This window comes from Daphnia pulicaria, unplaced genomic scaffold (genome assembly GCF_021234035.1).
Source record: "Daphnia pulicaria isolate SC F1-1A unplaced genomic scaffold, SC_F0-13Bv2 h1tg000062l, whole genome shotgun sequence".
NCBI lineage: Eukaryota > Metazoa > Arthropoda > Branchiopoda > Diplostraca > Daphniidae > Daphnia > Daphnia pulicaria.
In genome coordinates, this window is record NW_025804785.1 from 66,355 (window position 1) to 85,501 (window position 19,147).

The 19,147-nt window shown below is 39.5% G+C and overlaps 27 non-coding genes across 27 annotated transcripts; all 27 read left to right on the top strand.

Annotated features, from left to right (window-relative positions):
- Window positions 1–737: 737 nt before the first annotated feature.
- Window positions 738–959, top strand: LOC124317734. Its single transcript, XR_006912241.1, has one exon. It is a non-coding gene; the product is annotated as a small nucleolar RNA U3 (small nucleolar RNA).
- A 510-nt stretch (window positions 960–1,469) lies between these two features.
- On the top strand, window positions 1,470–1,660 carry LOC124317688. The gene has a single exon (XR_006912201.1). It is a non-coding gene; the product is annotated as a U2 spliceosomal RNA (small nuclear RNA).
- A 509-nt stretch (window positions 1,661–2,169) lies between these two features.
- On the top strand, window positions 2,170–2,333 carry LOC124317643. The gene has a single exon (XR_006912159.1). It is a non-coding gene; the product is annotated as a U1 spliceosomal RNA (small nuclear RNA).
- A 192-nt stretch (window positions 2,334–2,525) lies between these two features.
- Window positions 2,526–2,615, top strand: Trnah-gug. Its single transcript is given in 2 exon segments — window positions 2,526–2,562; window positions 2,581–2,615. It is a non-coding gene; the product is annotated as a tRNA-His (tRNA).
- A 404-nt stretch (window positions 2,616–3,019) lies between these two features.
- Window positions 3,020–3,161, top strand: LOC124317779. The gene has a single exon (XR_006912283.1). It is a non-coding gene; the product is annotated as a U4 spliceosomal RNA (small nuclear RNA).
- Window positions 3,162–3,735: 574 nt separating this feature from the next.
- Window positions 3,736–3,858, top strand: LOC124317824. The gene has a single exon (XR_006912325.1). It is a non-coding gene; the product is annotated as a U5 spliceosomal RNA (small nuclear RNA).
- A 203-nt stretch (window positions 3,859–4,061) lies between these two features.
- Window positions 4,062–4,180, top strand: LOC124317698. The gene has a single exon (XR_006912210.1). It is a non-coding gene; the product is annotated as a 5S ribosomal RNA (ribosomal RNA).
- A 1,235-nt stretch (window positions 4,181–5,415) lies between these two features.
- Window positions 5,416–5,534, top strand: LOC124317620. Its single transcript, XR_006912137.1, has one exon. It is a non-coding gene; the product is annotated as a 5S ribosomal RNA (ribosomal RNA).
- Window positions 5,535–6,288: 754 nt separating this feature from the next.
- On the top strand, window positions 6,289–6,510 carry LOC124317735. Its single transcript, XR_006912242.1, has one exon. It is a non-coding gene; the product is annotated as a small nucleolar RNA U3 (small nucleolar RNA).
- Window positions 6,511–7,020: 510 nt separating this feature from the next.
- Window positions 7,021–7,211, top strand: LOC124317690. The gene has a single exon (XR_006912202.1). It is a non-coding gene; the product is annotated as a U2 spliceosomal RNA (small nuclear RNA).
- A 509-nt stretch (window positions 7,212–7,720) lies between these two features.
- LOC124317644 lies at window positions 7,721–7,884 on the top strand. The gene has a single exon (XR_006912160.1). It is a non-coding gene; the product is annotated as a U1 spliceosomal RNA (small nuclear RNA).
- Window positions 7,885–8,076: 192 nt separating this feature from the next.
- On the top strand, window positions 8,077–8,166 carry Trnah-gug. Its single transcript is given in 2 exon segments — window positions 8,077–8,113; window positions 8,132–8,166. It is a non-coding gene; the product is annotated as a tRNA-His (tRNA).
- Window positions 8,167–8,570: 404 nt separating this feature from the next.
- LOC124317781 lies at window positions 8,571–8,712 on the top strand. The gene has a single exon (XR_006912285.1). It is a non-coding gene; the product is annotated as a U4 spliceosomal RNA (small nuclear RNA).
- A 574-nt stretch (window positions 8,713–9,286) lies between these two features.
- On the top strand, window positions 9,287–9,409 carry LOC124317825. The gene has a single exon (XR_006912326.1). It is a non-coding gene; the product is annotated as a U5 spliceosomal RNA (small nuclear RNA).
- Window positions 9,410–9,612: 203 nt separating this feature from the next.
- On the top strand, window positions 9,613–9,731 carry LOC124317710. Its single transcript, XR_006912221.1, has one exon. It is a non-coding gene; the product is annotated as a 5S ribosomal RNA (ribosomal RNA).
- A 1,235-nt stretch (window positions 9,732–10,966) lies between these two features.
- Window positions 10,967–11,085, top strand: LOC124317621. Its single transcript, XR_006912138.1, has one exon. It is a non-coding gene; the product is annotated as a 5S ribosomal RNA (ribosomal RNA).
- A 754-nt stretch (window positions 11,086–11,839) lies between these two features.
- Window positions 11,840–12,061, top strand: LOC124317763. Its single transcript, XR_006912268.1, has one exon. It is a non-coding gene; the product is annotated as a small nucleolar RNA U3 (small nucleolar RNA).
- Window positions 12,062–12,571: 510 nt separating this feature from the next.
- LOC124317691 lies at window positions 12,572–12,762 on the top strand. Its single transcript, XR_006912203.1, has one exon. It is a non-coding gene; the product is annotated as a U2 spliceosomal RNA (small nuclear RNA).
- Window positions 12,763–13,271: 509 nt separating this feature from the next.
- LOC124317645 lies at window positions 13,272–13,435 on the top strand. Its single transcript, XR_006912161.1, has one exon. It is a non-coding gene; the product is annotated as a U1 spliceosomal RNA (small nuclear RNA).
- Window positions 13,436–13,627: 192 nt separating this feature from the next.
- On the top strand, window positions 13,628–13,717 carry Trnah-gug. The gene is given in 2 exon segments: window positions 13,628–13,664; window positions 13,683–13,717. It is a non-coding gene; the product is annotated as a tRNA-His (tRNA).
- A 404-nt stretch (window positions 13,718–14,121) lies between these two features.
- Window positions 14,122–14,263, top strand: LOC124317782. Its single transcript, XR_006912286.1, has one exon. It is a non-coding gene; the product is annotated as a U4 spliceosomal RNA (small nuclear RNA).
- A 574-nt stretch (window positions 14,264–14,837) lies between these two features.
- LOC124317826 lies at window positions 14,838–14,960 on the top strand. The gene has a single exon (XR_006912327.1). It is a non-coding gene; the product is annotated as a U5 spliceosomal RNA (small nuclear RNA).
- Window positions 14,961–15,163: 203 nt separating this feature from the next.
- On the top strand, window positions 15,164–15,282 carry LOC124317722. Its single transcript, XR_006912229.1, has one exon. It is a non-coding gene; the product is annotated as a 5S ribosomal RNA (ribosomal RNA).
- Window positions 15,283–16,517: 1,235 nt separating this feature from the next.
- LOC124317733 lies at window positions 16,518–16,636 on the top strand. The gene has a single exon (XR_006912240.1). It is a non-coding gene; the product is annotated as a 5S ribosomal RNA (ribosomal RNA).
- A 754-nt stretch (window positions 16,637–17,390) lies between these two features.
- Window positions 17,391–17,612, top strand: LOC124317737. Its single transcript, XR_006912243.1, has one exon. It is a non-coding gene; the product is annotated as a small nucleolar RNA U3 (small nucleolar RNA).
- Window positions 17,613–18,122: 510 nt separating this feature from the next.
- LOC124317692 lies at window positions 18,123–18,313 on the top strand. The gene has a single exon (XR_006912204.1). It is a non-coding gene; the product is annotated as a U2 spliceosomal RNA (small nuclear RNA).
- Window positions 18,314–18,822: 509 nt separating this feature from the next.
- Window positions 18,823–18,986, top strand: LOC124317646. The gene has a single exon (XR_006912162.1). It is a non-coding gene; the product is annotated as a U1 spliceosomal RNA (small nuclear RNA).
- The last annotated feature ends 161 nt before the right edge of the window (window positions 18,987–19,147 follow it).

A 19,147-nucleotide genomic window follows, 5' to 3' on the forward strand; every position in this document is an offset into this window, starting at 1 on the left:
TTGCTCCCCAAGTTAGATGAGACATGGAATATAATGTATTCTTTAGGTATTAGTTGAAAAGGGTATTGCTGGGACTTTGATTAATGATACCATATATTGTAGAACGCATGTTTGTTTGATCTCGGTAGTTTTAACGACAAAAAAAAGATAGAGGTTTGGCTATTTTGTTGAGGCTGTTGCATGACGCCCACTCACTGGCACGATCCCACTACTGCCGAACACGGGAACTTTTGGCTGCTAGGTTTCCCTCCTGACCCACTACGCTCCTCCTTAGCTAACCTGCACCTACTAGATTCCTCTAGCAGATCCATGCTGATGTCAAGCTTAGTGCGGGCACCTGATCAACATGCGGTATCACGAAACAGGGCTCCTAAACTCAAGCCATCCACTCTACCAAGCCTCCCCGAAGCAGGATTATAGGTGCACGCCAAACACCCAGCTGATAAATGGGCTCTCAATCGATAATACATTACTGTAATAAATTGATTTGATGAGCACGCGGATTCTTTATTGTGTCCAAAATTGGTCTCGTCACTTGTTCTATAACTATTAAAGAGCTTCTCGGTGTTTCAATAAATGAACAAAATGCAAGACCTGACAATGTATGTACTGTGTGCGTCAAGTATTGCAAATCTCAATTTAATATTCCGAAATATCGATCTATGCACTGTAATTTACGCCAAAGCTCATTGATCGTACAAACCTTATTTAGAGTTCTGCAAAATAACATTGCATTTAAGATCATACTTCACAGGATCATTTCTGTAGTATATCTTGACTTGTTTCCCACCAGAAACTTGTCTCCTTTCAACCCACGATGACGAGTTAAGACGCTGGTTTCTGAGCGTGAAACAGGCTGTGAGTGTAGCTGTCTCGACAGCATCAAACACAGTCATTGAGGACCGTTTCCGTTAAATCCATGTGAAATAGCGGAAGGAAACTAGCGTGTTCAGAGTGGTTGAGATGATAAAACAAATTTAAATTCTTGAAAATCTAAAGAGATAAATCTTAATAATAATTCCAGGTATTCGTGTCCTTAAATCATCTGCTTGTATGGCAAAATAAATTGTGAAAGTGAGGTTGGTCAATTTGAGGATGTGTCATGACTTTATGATCGTATTGCATTCTTTTAGTTATTGTTATTTAATCATGATTAATTATCGTTCAGAGCTTTTGTCGTCAGGTGGCGTGGCAAAGCCATATTCTGAAAAAAAAGGACCTAGTGTGATAACGAGAGTAAAATTTGCAACGCCTTCAGCGTAAATTGTATCTCCCTTAATACAGTATGAGCATAATAAAACAAATGAAAATGAACTTTATAAGCATCAAGTGGTCGCGTCTGGAAAAATGAACAACTCAATATTTTATAGCATTTCTTGAATGTTTTGAGTGATATGAGTATTCTTCGTACACCACCGGAAATGTGTTGAACCTCAGTGGTTATTTTGGGCAGTAATCCTTGTAACATTATCGCTTCTCGGCCTTTTGGCTAAGATCAAAGTGTAGTATCTGTTCTTATCAGCTTAATATCTGATACGGGTTCAAATGGACCCCAGAATATTAAACTGATTTTTGGCATACGGTGGGAATACAGTGCTTGCACTGCTCCCGCCACGGGTTGACCCGGTATTGCAGTACCTCCGGGATCGGCTCACCCTCTATGAGGGAGAACATATTGAATAAAACAGAAATTGTCTTAGCACCGTATAATAAAAGACCATGTATAATTGCAAAACTGTCATGTAGACATGTTTGTAATTTTTTCTAATTGTATTTTTTTCGTAATATCAAGAAAAGCATAAAAAAATACGTACTTGATTGTGTTAACTAATTAGTACTGTTCATCTTTCGATGTGATGTTTTTTTTTAAAATATGAAGATGCGTGTATTTTCATATGAAAAGTCGATTTTCTTATTTTCTTATTTGCCAATTGGACGACCAAATGAAAAAAAACAAGCAATTTGTTTCTTGAAAAGTATTTGCAAAGATCAAGACCATGAAATAAATACTGAGCTTTATTTACTATATTTTGCTCGAGTTCGTAATTCAAGTCGATGAAAGAAAGTGGGTGGTATTCTCTAAACGTCAGTCAAATACTTGAACACTCTTTGTCAATATTGTTCTGCTGTATACAAAGTATTCAACAAAGTGAAAAAGCATCCACAATCATACTTACCTGGCTCAGAGGCAACCATGATCACCAAGGTGGTTCCTCCAGGGCGAGGCCTTTCCATTGCACTAAGGATGGGCTGACCCTTGCGATTAATCCAAATGTGATTAACTCGGGAGTACAATTTTTGGTAGTGGGGGACTGCGTTCGCGCCGTTCCCTGAACACACTATAAATGTAAGAAAAATTCTTGTCATCTGCCGGAAGTTGAACTAAATCTGGTCCCGTTAGTAAACGGTAGGGTTGACCGCTTGGGAATACGCGAAGCATCAGATTTTCTTTCTGGGAAGAAACAACAAAGTAATGAAATTCATGTTTAGCTACTTTAATATAAATCATCATGGCCAATGGATTGGCCGTGATCGTCTAGTGGTTAGGACCCTACGTTGTGGTACCTACTAGATATGAATCCGTAGTAACCCAGGTTCGAATCCTGGTCACGGCACTGAAAACTGATTTTTCACGTCAACACGCAGATTAACTATAAATTTTGTTTGGTTGGAAAGTAATGCTCGCTCACTTCAATAGTTCATAATGTGAAAAACAATTTGGAATGAAAACCTGAAATTCCCCCTCCCTTTTTTTGTGTGTGCAGGAAGTTGTTGAAATGTATGGAAGAAAAATACACATTTACAGAATTTCAAGTATTTGACCCGATATTAAGACAAAAATTATTTCATGTATGTAATGAACTGTCCCCTGTTGGTATTAGTCCAATGGGAGATGGAAATTAAAATTTGCCTAGGGTAATCTAAATGAATATTTCTGAACGAAATTGTTGGTCCAACACGTCCAAGCAGAACGAATTCAGCAAATGCTTAAGTAGACTTGCTTTTCTGATTATAATTTAGCTTTGCGCAGTGGCAATATCATAACCAATGAGGGTCTCCCGAGGTGTGATTATTGCTAGTTGAAAACTTTAACCAATACCCCGCCACGATGAAGTGAAATAATCTTTGTCGTCGGCAATTTTTGATAGCTCCATCAGGAGCATTTCAGCGTACAAGAAAAAAAAAATTACAGTCAGTTAGAAAAATTGGAGTGTTGCATAGTGTGTTTATAACATTAAACGGTGAAAGTGAAATCGTATAAGTGATTTTTGTTTCCATTTAGTTGGTATTGCACGTCAGACAAGGCTGATTAATTCGTTCGCTGAAGGCCATTAATATCAGTCAGTTGGAACATTGTGAACACGGGGAAAATATTTGAAAAGGTGATTCCAAATGACAAGGTGAAAAGATTCCACCATGTTTAAAGGGGAAGTTCAATAAATTGTTAACCGCTGTAGGGTGAATGTCGGGGTAAACATCTGATCCCACCACCTACGTGTTGGGCTTGTACCATAAAGATCGTTCATTTTTTTCAAAAATAACACTGCGCACAACTGTTTCGTTCAAAAACATGTTAACGAGCTTTATACATGATATTTACTTTAAAATAACTGTACCCATTGATAAAGAATTGCACAAGGATTTTGATATGTAAACGCATGTTTCGAAAAAAAACCTTACAAGCGCACTTCAAAATTTTGAAATGAATATAAATACAAGGCATACCACTGTTATTTACTCTGGTTTCTAATCAATACCCGGATAAATCTTTCGCCTTTTACTAAAGATTTCCGTGGTTAGGAGCATTGATGAGTCTATATGACTTATTTTTTTAACGCCCGGTCTTCTGATTGGGCACTTTGAATAAATGAAAAATTAAAAACGTCTGTATGCGGAAACAAAGATATTCTACTACTACATACTGACAACATTTGTAAAATGACAAACTGATAGTTTTTCGGTGGTTTTGGTAAGATTAGTGTGTATTTCAAAAAGATAAATCTCAAGCACAAGTAATAGATTAGAGGCGAATATGGTCGGGTAATTGCGTCTAGTTTAATGTCAACGGCCATACCACATAGAACTCACCCGGTCTCGTCAGCTCCCGGAAGTTAAGCTATGTCGGGTCCCGTTAGTACTTGGATGGGTGACCGCTTGGGAATACGGGATGCTGTTGGCATGGAATTATTTTATTTTTGTGAATCCAATTGAATTGAAGTGCTTCCCAAGATGGGTGATACTACATGGACTACAATGTATTATTTTGGCATTAGTTGAAAATGGAAGGAACGTATTTTTTACTGGATATTGCCTACTAGACGTCCTCCAACCTCTTTGTTGCTGAAAGATATTTGAAACGCCGTGCGCGAAGCGCACGGCACAGCCGAGAGGCTACTAGACGTCCTCCAACCTCTTTGTTGCTGAAAGATATTTGAAACGCCGTGCGCGAAGCGCACGGCACAGCCGAGAGGCTTGTACGTTGGTGGTTTCTTCGGGCAGCTCTATCTAATCTCTCTGGCTCTGAGATCCTTATGCAACGCAAGCTAAGTAAAGCGCGAAGCGCACGGCACAGCCGAGAGGCTTGTACGTTGGTGGTTTCTTCGGGCAGCTCTATCTAATCTCTCTGACTCTGAGATCCTTATGCAACGCAAGCTAAGTAAGGGAAGCAATCGTTAGCCTTATGACACTTGGATTGTTGGCTCATTGATCGGACATCCCCGGAACGAGAAAATTAAAAATGACAGTTAGCCAAAAATAGTGGCGTTTGGAAATATTATCAAATTTTATATTCGGTTGTCCATTGACAAATGTACTTATATGTCCTCGTTTGTTTGGCTAAGGTTGGTGTGTATTTCGAACAGAAAGTACAGCCGAGAGGCTACTAGACGTCCTCCAACCTCTTTGTTGCTGAAAGATATTTGAAACGCCGTGCGCGAAGCGCACGGCACAGCCGAGAGGCTTGTACGTTGGTGGTTTCTTCGGGCAGCTCTATCTAATCTCTCTGGCTCTGAGATCCTTATGCAACGCAAGCTAAGTAAAGCGCGAAGCGCACGGCACAGCCGAGAGGCTTGTACGTTGGTGGTTTCTTCGGGCAGCTCTATCTAATCTCTCTGACTCTGAGATCCTTATGCAACGCAAGCTAAGTAAGGGAAGCAATCGTTAGCCTTATGACACTTGGATTGTTGGCTCATTGATCGGACATCCCCGGAACGAGAAAATTAAAAATGACAGTTAGCCAAAAATAGTGGCGTTTGGAAATATTATCAAATTTTATATTCGGTTGTCCATTGACAAATGTACTTATATGTCCTCGTTTGTTTGGCTAAGGTTGGTGTGTATTTCGAACAGAAAGTAAGCAAGCATTAGAACTAGATTTAGAGGCGAATATGGTCGGGTAATGGCGACTGAATTGATGTCAACGGCCACACCACATAGAACTCACCCGGTCTCGTCAGCTCCCGGAAGTTAAGCTATGTCGGGTCCCGTTAGTACTTGGATGGGTGACCGCTTGGGAATACGGGATGCTGTTGGCATGGTGTAATTTTATTTTTGCTCCCCAAGTTAGATGAGACATGGAATATAATGTATTCTTTAGGTATTAGTTGAAAAGGGTATTGCTGGGACTTTGATTAATGATACCATATATTGTAGAACGCATGTTTGTTTGATCTCGGTAGTTTTAACGACAAAAAAAAAGATAGAGGTTTGGCTATTTTGTTGAGGCTGTTGCATGACGCCCACTCACTGGCACGATCCCACTACTGCCGAACACGGGAACTTTTGGCTGCTAGGTTTCCCTCCTGACCCACTACGCTCCTCCTTAGCTAACCTGCACCTACTAGATTCCTCTAGCAGATCCATGCTGATGTCAAGCTTAGTGCGGGCACCTGATCAACATGCGGTATCACGAAACAGGGCTCCTAAACTCAAGCCATCCACTCTACCAAGCCTCCCCGAAGCAGGATTATAGGTGCACGCCAAACACCCAGCTGATAAATGGGCTCTCAATCGATAATACATTACTGTAATAAATTGATTTGATGAGCACGCGGATTCTTTATTGTGTCCAAAATTGGTCTCGTCACTTGTTCTATAACTATTAAAGAGCTTCTCGGTGTTTCAATAAATGAACAAAATGCAAGACCTGACAATGTATGTACTGTGTGCGTCAAGTATTGCAAATCTCAATTTAATATTCCGAAATATCGATCTATGCACTGTAATTTACGCCAAAGCTCATTGATCGTACAAACCTTATTTAGAGTTCTGCAAAATAACATTGCATTTAAGATCATACTTCACAGGATCATTTCTGTAGTATATCTTGACTTGTTTCCCACCAGAAACTTGTCTCCTTTCAACCCACGATGACGAGTTAAGACGCTGGTTTCTGAGCGTGAAACAGGCTGTGAGTGTAGCTGTCTCGACAGCATCAAACACAGTCATTGAGGACCGTTTCCGTTAAATCCATGTGAAATAGCGGAAGGAAACTAGCGTGTTCAGAGTGGTTGAGATGATAAAACAAATTTAAATTCTTGAAAATCTAAAGAGATAAATCTTAATAATAATTCCAGGTATTCGTGTCCTTAAATCATCTGCTTGTATGGCAAAATAAATTGTGAAAGTGAGGTTGGTCAATTTGAGGATGTGTCATGACTTTATGATCGTATTGCATTCTTTTAGTTATTGTTATTTAATCATGATTAATTATCGTTCAGAGCTTTTGTCGTCAGGTGGCGTGGCAAAGCCATATTCTGAAAAAAAAGGACCTAGTGTGATAACGAGAGTAAAATTTGCAACGCCTTCAGCGTAAATTGTATCTCCCTTAATACAGTATGAGCATAATAAAACAAATGAAAATGAACTTTATAAGCATCAAGTGGTCGCGTCTGGAAAAATGAACAACTCAATATTTTATAGCATTTCTTGAATGTTTTGAGTGATATGAGTATTCTTCGTACACCACCGGAAATGTGTTGAACCTCAGTGGTTATTTTGGGCAGTAATCCTTGTAACATTATCGCTTCTCGGCCTTTTGGCTAAGATCAAAGTGTAGTATCTGTTCTTATCAGCTTAATATCTGATACGGGTTCAAATGGACCCCAGAATATTAAACTGATTTTTGGCATACGGTGGGAATACAGTGCTTGCACTGCTCCCGCCACGGGTTGACCCGGTATTGCAGTACCTCCGGGATCGGCTCACCCTCTATGAGGGAGAACATATTGAATAAAACAGAAATTGTCTTAGCACCGTATAATAAAAGACCATGTATAATTGCAAAACTGTCATGTAGACATGTTTGTAATTTTTTCTAATTGTATTTTTTTCGTAATATCAAGAAAAGCATAAAAAAATACGTACTTGATTGTGTTAACTAATTAGTACTGTTCATCTTTCGATGTGATGTTTTTTTTTAAAATATGAAGATGCGTGTATTTTCATATGAAAAGTCGATTTTCTTATTTTCTTATTTGCCAATTGGACGACCAAATGAAAAAAAACAAGCAATTTGTTTCTTGAAAAGTATTTGCAAAGATCAAGACCATGAAATAAATACTGAGCTTTATTTACTATATTTTGCTCGAGTTCGTAATTCAAGTCGATGAAAGAAAGTGGGTGGTATTCTCTAAACGTCAGTCAAATACTTGAACACTCTTTGTCAATATTGTTCTGCTGTATACAAAGTATTAAACAAAGTGAAAAAGCATCCACAATCATACTTACCTGGCTCAGAGGCAACCATGATCACCAAGGTGGTTCCTCCAGGGCGAGGCCTTTCCATTGCACTAAGGATGGGCTGACCCTTGCGATTAATCCAAATGTGATTAACTCGGGAGTACAATTTTTGGTAGTGGGGGACTGCGTTCGCGCCGTTCCCTGAACACACTATAAATGTAAGAAAAATTCTTGTCATCTGCCGGAAGTTGAACTAAATCTGGTCCCGTTAGTAAACGGTAGGGTTGACCGCTTGGGAATACGCGAAGCATCAGATTTTCTTTCTGGGAAGAAACAACAAAGTAATGAAATTCATGTTTAGCTACTTTAATATAAATCATCATGGCCAATGGATTGGCCGTGATCGTCTAGTGGTTAGGACCCTACGTTGTGGTACCTACTAGATATGAATCCGTAGTAACCCAGGTTCGAATCCTGGTCACGGCACTGAAAACTGATTTTTCACGTCAACACGCAGATTAACTATAAATTTTGTTTGGTTGGAAAGTAATGCTCGCTCACTTCAATAGTTCATAATGTGAAAAACAATTTGGAATGAAAACCTGAAATTCCCCCTCCCTTTTTTTGTGTGTGCAGGAAGTTGTTGAAATGTATGGAAGAAAAATACACATTTACAGAATTTCAAGTATTTGACCCGATATTAAGACAAAAATTATTTCATGTATGTAATGAACTGTCCCCTGTTGGTATTAGTCCAATGGGAGATGGAAATTAAAATTTGCCTAGGGTAATCTAAATGAATATTTCTGAACGAAATTGTTGGTCCAACACGTCCAAGCAGAACGAATTCAGCAAATGCTTAAGTAGACTTGCTTTTCTGATTATAATTTAGCTTTGCGCAGTGGCAATATCATAACCAATGAGGGTCTCCCGAGGTGTGATTATTGCTAGTTGAAAACTTTAACCAATACCCCGCCACGATGAAGTGAAATAATCTTTGTCGTCGGCAATTTTTGATAGCTCCATCAGGAGCATTTCAGCGTACAAGAAAAAAAAAATTACAGTCAGTTAGAAAAATTGGAGTGTTGCATAGTGTGTTTATAACATTAAACGGTGAAAGTGAAATCGTATAAGTGATTTTTGTTTCCATTTAGTTGGTATTGCACGTCAGACAAGGCTGATTAATTCGTTCGCTGAAGGCCATTAATATCAGTCAGTTGGAACATTGTGAACACGGGGAAAATATTTGAAAAGGTGATTCCAAATGACAAGGTGAAAAGATTCCACCATGTTTAAAGGGGAAGTTCAATAAATTGTTAACCGCTGTAGGGTGAATGTCGGGGTAAACATCTGATCCCACCACCTACGTGTTGGGCTTGTACCATAAAGATCGTTCATTTTTTTCAAAAATAACACTGCGCACAACTGTTTCGTTCAAAAACATGTTAACGAGCTTTATACATGATATTTACTTTAAAATAACTGTACCCATTGATAAAGAATTGCACAAGGATTTTGATATGTAAACGCATGTTTCGAAAAAAAACCTTACAAGCGCACTTCAAAATTTTGAAATGAATATAAATACAAGGCATACCACTGTTATTTACTCTGGTTTCTAATCAATACCCGGATAAATCTTTCGCCTTTTACTAAAGATTTCCGTGGTTAGGAGCATTGATGAGTCTATATGACTTATTTTTTTAACGCCCGGTCTTCTGATTGGGCACTTTGAATAAATGAAAAATTAAAAACGTCTGTATGCGGAAACAAAGATATTCTACTACTACATACTGACAACATTTGTAAAATGACAAACTGATAGTTTTTCGGTGGTTTTGGTAAGATTAGTGTGTATTTCAAAAAGATAAATCTCAAGCACAAGTAATAGATTAGAGGCGAATATGGTCGGGTAATTGCGTCTAGTTTAATGTCAACGGCCATACCACATAGAACTCACCCGGTCTCGTCAGCTCCCGGAAGTTAAGCTATGTCGGGTCCCGTTAGTACTTGGATGGGTGACCGCTTGGGAATACGGGATGCTGTTGGCATGGAATTATTTTATTTTTGTGAATCCAATTGAATTGAAGTGCTTCCCAAGATGGGTGATACTACATGGACTACAATGTATTATTTTGGCATTAGTTGAAAATGGAAGGAACGTATTTTTTACTGGATATTGCCTACTAGACGTCCTCCAACCTCTTTGTTGCTGAAAGATATTTGAAACGCCGTGCGCGAAGCGCACGGCACAGCCGAGAGGCTACTAGACGTCCTCCAACCTCTTTGTTGCTGAAAGATATTTGAAACGCCGTGCGCGAAGCGCACGGCACAGCCGAGAGGCTTGTACGTTGGTGGTTTCTTCGGGCAGCTCTATCTAATCTCTCTGGCTCTGAGATCCTTATGCAACGCAAGCTAAGTAAAGCGCGAAGCGCACGGCACAGCCGAGAGGCTTGTACGTTGGTGGTTTCTTCGGGCAGCTCTATCTAATCTCTCTGACTCTGAGATCCTTATGCAACGCAAGCTAAGTAAGGGAAGCAATCGTTAGCCTTATGACACTTGGATTGTTGGCTCATTGATCGGACATCCCCGGAACGAGAAAATTAAAAATGACAGTTAGCCAAAAATAGTGGCGTTTGGAAATATTATCAAATTTTATATTCGGTTGTCCATTGACAAATGTACTTATATGTCCTCGTTTGTTTGGCTAAGGTTGGTGTGTATTTCGAACAGAAAGTACAGCCGAGAGGCTACTAGACGTCCTCCAACCTCTTTGTTGCTGAAAGATATTTGAAACGCCGTGCGCGAAGCGCACGGCACAGCCGAGAGGCTTGTACGTTGGTGGTTTCTTCGGGCAGCTCTATCTAATCTCTCTGGCTCTGAGATCCTTATGCAACGCAAGCTAAGTAAAGCGCGAAGCGCACGGCACAGCCGAGAGGCTTGTACGTTGGTGGTTTCTTCGGGCAGCTCTATCTAATCTCTCTGACTCTGAGATCCTTATGCAACGCAAGCTAAGTAAGGGAAGCAATCGTTAGCCTTATGACACTTGGATTGTTGGCTCATTGATCGGACATCCCCGGAACGAGAAAATTAAAAATGACAGTTAGCCAAAAATAGTGGCGTTTGGAAATATTATCAAATTTTATATTCGGTTGTCCATTGACAAATGTACTTATATGTCCTCGTTTGTTTGGCTAAGGTTGGTGTGTATTTCGAACAGAAAGTAAGCAAGCATTAGAACTAGATTTAGAGGCGAATATGGTCGGGTAATGGCGACTGAATTGATGTCAACGGCCACACCACATAGAACTCACCCGGTCTCGTCAGCTCCCGGAAGTTAAGCTATGTCGGGTCCCGTTAGTACTTGGATGGGTGACCGCTTGGGAATACGGGATGCTGTTGGCATGGTGTAATTTTATTTTTGCTCCCCAAGTTAGATGAGACATGGAATATAATGTATTCTTTAGGTATTAGTTGAAAAGGGTATTGCTGGGACTTTGATTAATGATACCATATATTGTAGAACGCATGTTTGTTTGATCTCGGTAGTTTTAACGACAAAAAAAAAGATAGAGGTTTGGCTATTTTGTTGAGGCTGTTGCATGACGCCCACTCACTGGCACGATCCCACTACTGCCGAACACGGGAACTTTTGGCTGCTAGGTTTCCCTCCTGACCCACTACGCTCCTCCTTAGCTAACCTGCACCTACTAGATTCCTCTAGCAGATCCATGCTGATGTCAAGCTTAGTGCGGGCACCTGATCAACATGCGGTATCACGAAACAGGGCTCCTAAACTCAAGCCATCCACTCTACCAAGCCTCCCCGAAGCAGGATTATAGGTGCACGCCAAACACCCAGCTGATAAATGGGCTCTCAATCGATAATACATTACTGTAATAAATTGATTTGATGAGCACGCGGATTCTTTATTGTGTCCAAAATTGGTCTCGTCACTTGTTCTATAACTATTAAAGAGCTTCTCGGTGTTTCAATAAATGAACAAAATGCAAGACCTGACAATGTATGTACTGTGTGCGTCAAGTATTGCAAATCTCAATTTAATATTCCGAAATATCGATCTATGCACTGTAATTTACGCCAAAGCTCATTGATCGTACAAACCTTATTTAGAGTTCTGCAAAATAACATTGCATTTAAGATCATACTTCACAGGATCATTTCTGTAGTATATCTTGACTTGTTTCCCACCAGAAACTTGTCTCCTTTCAACCCACGATGACGAGTTAAGACGCTGGTTTCTGAGCGTGAAACAGGCTGTGAGTGTAGCTGTCTCGACAGCATCAAACACAGTCATTGAGGACCGTTTCCGTTAAATCCATGTGAAATAGCGGAAGGAAACTTGCGTGTTCAGAGTGGTTGAGATGATAAAACAAATTTAAATTCTTGAAAATCTAAAGAGATAAATCTTAATAATAATTCCAGGTATTCGTGTCCTTAAATCATCTGCTTGTATGGCAAAATAAATTGTGAAAGTGAGGTTGGTCAATTTGAGGATGTGTCATGACTTTATGATCGTATTGCATTCTTTTAGTTATTGTTATTTAATCATGATTAATTATCGTTCAGAGCTTTTGTCGTCAGGTGGCGTGGCAAAGCCATATTCTGAAAAAAAAGGACCTAGTGTGATAACGAGAGTAAAATTTGCAACGCCTTCAGCGTAAATTGTATCTCCCTTAATACAGTATGAGCATAATAAAACAAATGAAAATGAACTTTATAAGCATCAAGTGGTCGCGTCTGGAAAAATGAACAACTCAATATTTTATAGCATTTCTTGAATGTTTTGAGTGATATGAGTATTCTTCGTACACCACCGGAAATGTGTTGAACCTCAGTGGTTATTTTGGGCAGTAATCCTTGTAACATTATCGCTTCTCGGCCTTTTGGCTAAGATCAAAGTGTAGTATCTGTTCTTATCAGCTTAATATCTGATACGGGTTCAAATGGACCCCAGAATATTAAACTGATTTTTGGCATACGGTGGGAATACAGTGCTTGCACTGCTCCCGCCACGGGTTGACCCGGTATTGCAGTACCTCCGGGATCGGCTCACCCTCTATGAGGGAGAACATATTGAATAAAACAGAAATTGTCTTAGCACCGTATAATAAAAGACCATGTATAATTGCAAAACTGTCATGTAGACATGTTTGTAATTTTTTCTAATTGTATTTTTTTCGTAATATCAAGAAAAGCATAAAAAAATACGTACTTGATTGTGTTAACTAATTAGTACTGTTCATCTTTCGATGTGATGTTTTTTTTTAAAATATGAAGATGCGTGTATTTTCATATGAAAAGTCGATTTTCTTATTTTCTTATTTGCCAATTGGACGACCAAATGAAAAAAAACAAGCAATTTGTTTCTTGAAAAGTATTTGCAAAGATCAAGACCATGAAATAAATACTGAGCTTTATTTACTATATTTTGCTCGAGTTCGTAATTCAAGTCGATGAAAGAAAGTGGGTGGTATTCTCTAAACGTCAGTCAAATACTTGAACACTCTTTGTCAATATTGTTCTGCTGTATACAAAGTATTAAACAAAGTGAAAAAGCATCCACAATCATACTTACCTGGCTCAGAGGCAACCATGATCACCAAGGTGGTTCCTCCAGGGCGAGGCCTTTCCATTGCACTAAGGATGGGCTGACCCTTGCGATTAATCCAAATGTGATTAACTCGGGAGTACAATTTTTGGTAGTGGGGGACTGCGTTCGCGCCGTTCCCTGAACACACTATAAATGTAAGAAAAATTCTTGTCATCTGCCGGAAGTTGAACTAAATCTGGTCCCGTTAGTAAACGGTAGGGTTGACCGCTTGGGAATACGCGAAGCATCAGATTTTCTTTCTGGGAAGAAACAACAAAGTAATGAAATTCATGTTTAGCTACTTTAATATAAATCATCATGGCCAATGGATTGGCCGTGATCGTCTAGTGGTTAGGACCCTACGTTGTGGTACCTACTAGATATGAATCCGTAGTAACCCAGGTTCGAATCCTGGTCACGGCACTGAAAACTGATTTTTCACGTCAACACGCAGATTAACTATAAATTTTGTTTGGTTGGAAAGTAATGCTCGCTCACTTCAATAGTTCATAATGTGAAAAACAATTTGGAATGAAAACCTGAAATTCCCCCTCCCTTTTTTTGTGTGTGCAGGAAGTTGTTGAAATGTATGGAAGAAAAATACACATTTACAGAATTTCAAGTATTTGACCCGATATTAAGACAAAAATTATTTCATGTATGTAATGAACTGTCCCCTGTTGGTATTAGTCCAATGGGAGATGGAAATTAAAATTTGCCTAGGGTAATCTAAATGAATATTTCTGAACGAAATTGTTGGTCCAACACGTCCAAGCAGAACGAATTCAGCAAATGCTTAAGTAGACTTGCTTTTCTGATTATAATTTAGCTTTGCGCAGTGGCAATATCATAACCAATGAGGGTCTCCCGAGGTGTGATTATTGCTAGTTGAAAACTTTAACCAATACCCCGCCACGATGAAGTGAAATAATCTTTGTCGTCGGCAATTTTTGATAGCTCCATCAGGAGCATTTCAGCGTACAAGAAAAAAAAAATTACAGTCAGTTAGAAAAATTGGAGTGTTGCATAGTGTGTTTATAACATTAAACGGTGAAAGTGAAATCGTATAAGTGATTTTTGTTTCCATTTAGTTGGTATTGCACGTCAGACAAGGCTGATTAATTCGTTCGCTGAAGGCCATTAATATCAGTCAGTTGGAACATTGTGAACACGGGGAAAATATTTGAAAAGGTGATTCCAAATGACAAGGTGAAAAGATTCCACCATGTTTAAAGGGGAAGTTCAATAAATTGTTAACCGCTGTAGGGTGAATGTCGGGGTAAACATCTGATCCCACCACCTACGTGTTGGGCTTGTACCATAAAGATCGTTCATTTTTTTCAAAAATAACACTGCGCACAACTGTTTCGTTCAAAAACATGTTAACGAGCTTTATACATGATATTTACTTTAAAATAACTGTACCCATTGATAAAGAATTGCACAAGGATTTTGATATGTAAACGCATGTTTCGAAAAAAAACCTTACAAGCGCACTTCAAAATTTTGAAATGAATATAAATACAAGGCATACCACTGTTATTTACTCTGGTTTCTAATCAATACCCGGATAAATCTTTCGCCTTTTACTAAAGATTTCCGTGGTTAGGAGCATTGATGAGTCTATATGACTTATTTTTTTAACGCCCGGTCTTCTGATTGGGCACTTTGAATAAATGAAAAATTAAAAACGTCTGTATGCGGAAACAAAGATATTCTACTACTACATACTGACAACATTTGTAAAATGACAAACTGATAGTTTTTCGGTGGTTTTGGTAAGATTAGTGTGTATTTCAAAAAGATAAATCTCAAGCACAAGTAATAGATTAGAGGCGAATATGGTCGGGTAATTGCGTCTAGTTTAATGTCAACGGCCATACCACATAGAACTCACCCGGTCTCGTCAGCTCCCGGAAGTTAAGCTATGTCGGGTCCCGTTAGTACTTGGATGGGTGACCGCTTGGGAATACGGGATGCTGTTGGCATGGAATTATTTTATTTTTGTGAATCCAATTGAATTGAAGTGCTTCCCAAGATGGGTGATACTACATGGACTACAATGTATTATTTTGGCATTAGTTGAAAATGGAAGGAACGTATTTTTTACTGGATATTGCCTACTAGACGTCCTCCAACCTCTTTGTTGCTGAAAGATATTTGAAACGCCGTGCGCGAAGCGCACGGCACAGCCGAGAGGCTACTAGACGTCCTCCAACCTCTTTGTTGCTGAAAGATATTTGAAACGCCGTGCGCGAAGCGCACGGCACAGCCGAGAGGCTTGTACGTTGGTGGTTTCTTCGGGCAGCTCTATCTAATCTCTCTGGCTCTGAGATCCTTATGCAACGCAAGCTAAGTAAAGCGCGAAGCGCACGGCACAGCCGAGAGGCTTGTACGTTGGTGGTTTCTTCGGGCAGCTCTATCTAATCTCTCTGACTCTGAGATCCTTATGCAACGCAAGCTAAGTAAGGGAAGCAATCGTTAGCCTTATGACACTTGGATTGTTGGCTCATTGATCGGACATCCCCGGAACGAGAAAATTAAAAATGACAGTTAGCCAAAAATAGTGGCGTTTGGAAATATTATCAAATTTTATATTCGGTTGTCCATTGACAAATGTACTTATATGTCCTCGTTTGTTTGGCTAAGGTTGGTGTGTATTTCGAACAGAAAGTACAGCCGAGAGGCTACTAGACGTCCTCCAACCTCTTTGTTGCTGAAAGATATTTGAAACGCCGTGCGCGAAGCGCACGGCACAGCCGAGAGGCTTGTACGTTGGTGGTTTCTTCGGGCAGCTCTATCTAATCTCTCTGGCTCTGAGATCCTTATGCAACGCAAGCTAAGTAAAGCGCGAAGCGCACGGCACAGCCGAGAGGCTTGTACGTTGGTGGTTTCTTCGGGCAGCTCTATCTAATCTCTCTGACTCTGAGATCCTTATGCAACGCAAGCTAAGTAAGGGAAGCAATCGTTAGCCTTATGACACTTGGATTGTTGGCTCATTGATCGGACATCCCCGGAACGAGAAAATTAAAAATGACAGTTAGCCAAAAATAGTGGCGTTTGGAAATATTATCAAATTTTATATTCGGTTGTCCATTGACAAATGTACTTATATGTCCTCGTTTGTTTGGCTAAGGTTGGTGTGTATTTCGAACAGAAAGTAAGCAAGCATTAGAACTAGATTTAGAGGCGAATATGGTCGGGTAATGGCGACTGAATTTATGTCAACGGCCATACCACATAGAACTCACCCGGTCTCGTCAGCTCCCGGAAGTTAAGCTATGTCGGGTCCCGTTAGTACTTGGATGGGTGACCGCTTGGGAATACGGGATGCTGTTGGCATGGTGTAATTTTATTTTTGCTCCCCAAGTTAGATGAGACATGGAATATAATGTATTCTTTAGGTATTAGTTGAAAAGGGTATTGCTGGGACTTTGATTAATGATACCATATATTGTAGAACGCATGTTTGTTTGATCTCGGTAGTTTTAACGACAAAAAAAAAGATAGAGGTTTGGCTATTTTGTTGAGGCTGTTGCATGACGCCCACTCACTGGCACGATCCCACTACTGCCGAACACGGGAACTTTTGGCTGCTAGGTTTCCCTCCTGACCCACTACGCTCCTCCTTAGCTAACCTGCACCTACTAGATTCCTCTAGCAGATCCATGCTGATGTCAAGCTTAGTGCGGGCACCTGATCAACATGCGGTATCACGAAACAGGGCTCCTAAACTCAAGCCATCCACTCTACCAAGCCTCCCCGAAGCAGGATTATAGGTGCACGCCAAACACCCAGCTGATAAATGGGCTCTCAATCGATAATACATTACTGTAATAAATTGATTTGATGAGCACGCGGATTCTTTATTGTGTCCAAAATTGGTCTCGTCACTTGTTCTATAACTATTAAAGAGCTTCTCGGTGTTTCAATAAATGAACAAAATGCAAGACCTGACAATGTATGTACTGTGTGCGTCAAGTATTGCAAATCTCAATTTAATATTCCGAAATATCGATCTATGCACTGTAATTTACGCCAAAGCTCATTGATCGTACAAACCTTATTTAGAGTTCTGCAAAATAACATTGCATTTAAGATCATACTTCACAGGATCATTTCTGTAGTATATCTTGACTTGTTTCCCACCAGAAACTTGTCTCCTTTCAACCCACGATGACGAGTTAAGACGCTGGTTTCTGAGCGTGAAACAGGCTGTGAGTGTAGCTGTCTCGACAGCATCAAACACAGTCATTGAGGACCGTTTCCGTTAAATCCATGTGAAATAGCGGAAGGAAACTAGCGTGTTCAGAGTGGTTGAGATGATAAAACAAATTTAAATTCTTGAAAATCTAAAGAGATAAATCTTAATAATAATTCCAGGTATTCGTGTCCTTAAATCATCTGCTTGTATGGCAAAATAAATTGTGAAAGTGAGGTTGGTCAATTTGAGGATGTGTCATGACTTTATGATCGTATTGCATTCTTTTAGTTATTGTTATTTAATCATGATTAATTATCGTTCAGAGCTTTTGTCGTCAGGTGGCGTGGCAAAGCCATATTCTGAAAAAAAAGGACCTAGTGTGATAACGAGAGTAAAATTTGCAACGCCTTCAGCGTAAATTGTATCTCCCTTAATACAGTATGAGCATAATAAAACAAATGAAAATGAACTTTATAAGCATCAAGTGGTCGCGTCTGGAAAAATGAACAACTCAATATTTTATAGCATTTCTTGAATGTTTTGAGTGATATGAGTATTCTTCGTACACCACCGGAAATGTGTTGAACCTCAGTGGTTATTTTGGGCAGTAATCCTTGTAACATTATCGCTTCTCGGCCTTTTGGCTAAGATCAAAGTGTAGTATCTGTTCTTATCAGCTTAATATCTGATACGGGTTCAAATGGACCCCAGAATATTAAACTGATTTTTGGCATACGGTGGGAATACAGTGCTTGCACTGCTCCCGCCACGGGTTGACCCGGTATTGCAGTACCTCCGGGATCGGCTCACCCTCTATGAGGGAGAACATATTGAATAAAACAGAAATTGTCTTAGCACCGTATAATAAAAGACCATGTATAATTGCAAAACTGTCATGTAGACATGTTTGTAATTTTTTCTAATTGTATTTTTTTCGTAATATCAAGAAAAGCATAAAAAAATACGTACTTGATTGTGTTAACTAATTAGTACTGTTCATCTTTCGATGTGATGTTTTTTTTTTAAATATGAAGATGCGTGTATTTTCATATGAAAAGTCGATTTTCTTATTTTCTTATTTGCCAATTGGACGACCAAATGAAAAAAAACAAGCAATTTGTTTCTTGAAAAGTATTTGCAAAGATCAAGACCATGAAATAAATACTGAGCTTTATTTACTATATTTTGCTCGAGTTCGTAATTCAAGTCGATGAAAGAAAGTGGGTGGTATTCTCTAAACGTCAGTCAAATACTTGAACACTCTTTGTCAATATTGTTCTGCTGTATACAAAGTATTAAACAAAGTGAAAAAGCATCCACAATCATACTTACCTGGCTCAGAGGCAACCATGATCACCAAGGTGGTTCCTCCAGGGCGAGGCCTTTCCATTGCACTAAGGATGGGCTGACCCTTGCGATTAATCCAAATGTGATTAACTCGGGAGTACAATTTTTGGTAGTGGGGGACTGCGTTCGCGCCGTTCCCTGAACACACTATAAATGTAAGAAAAATTCTTGTCATCTGCCGGAAGTTGAACTAAATCTGGTCCCGTTAGTAAACGGTAGGGTTGACCGCTTGGGAATACGCGAAGCATCAGATTTTCTTTCTGGGAAGAAACAACAAAGTAATGAAATTCATGTTTAGCTAC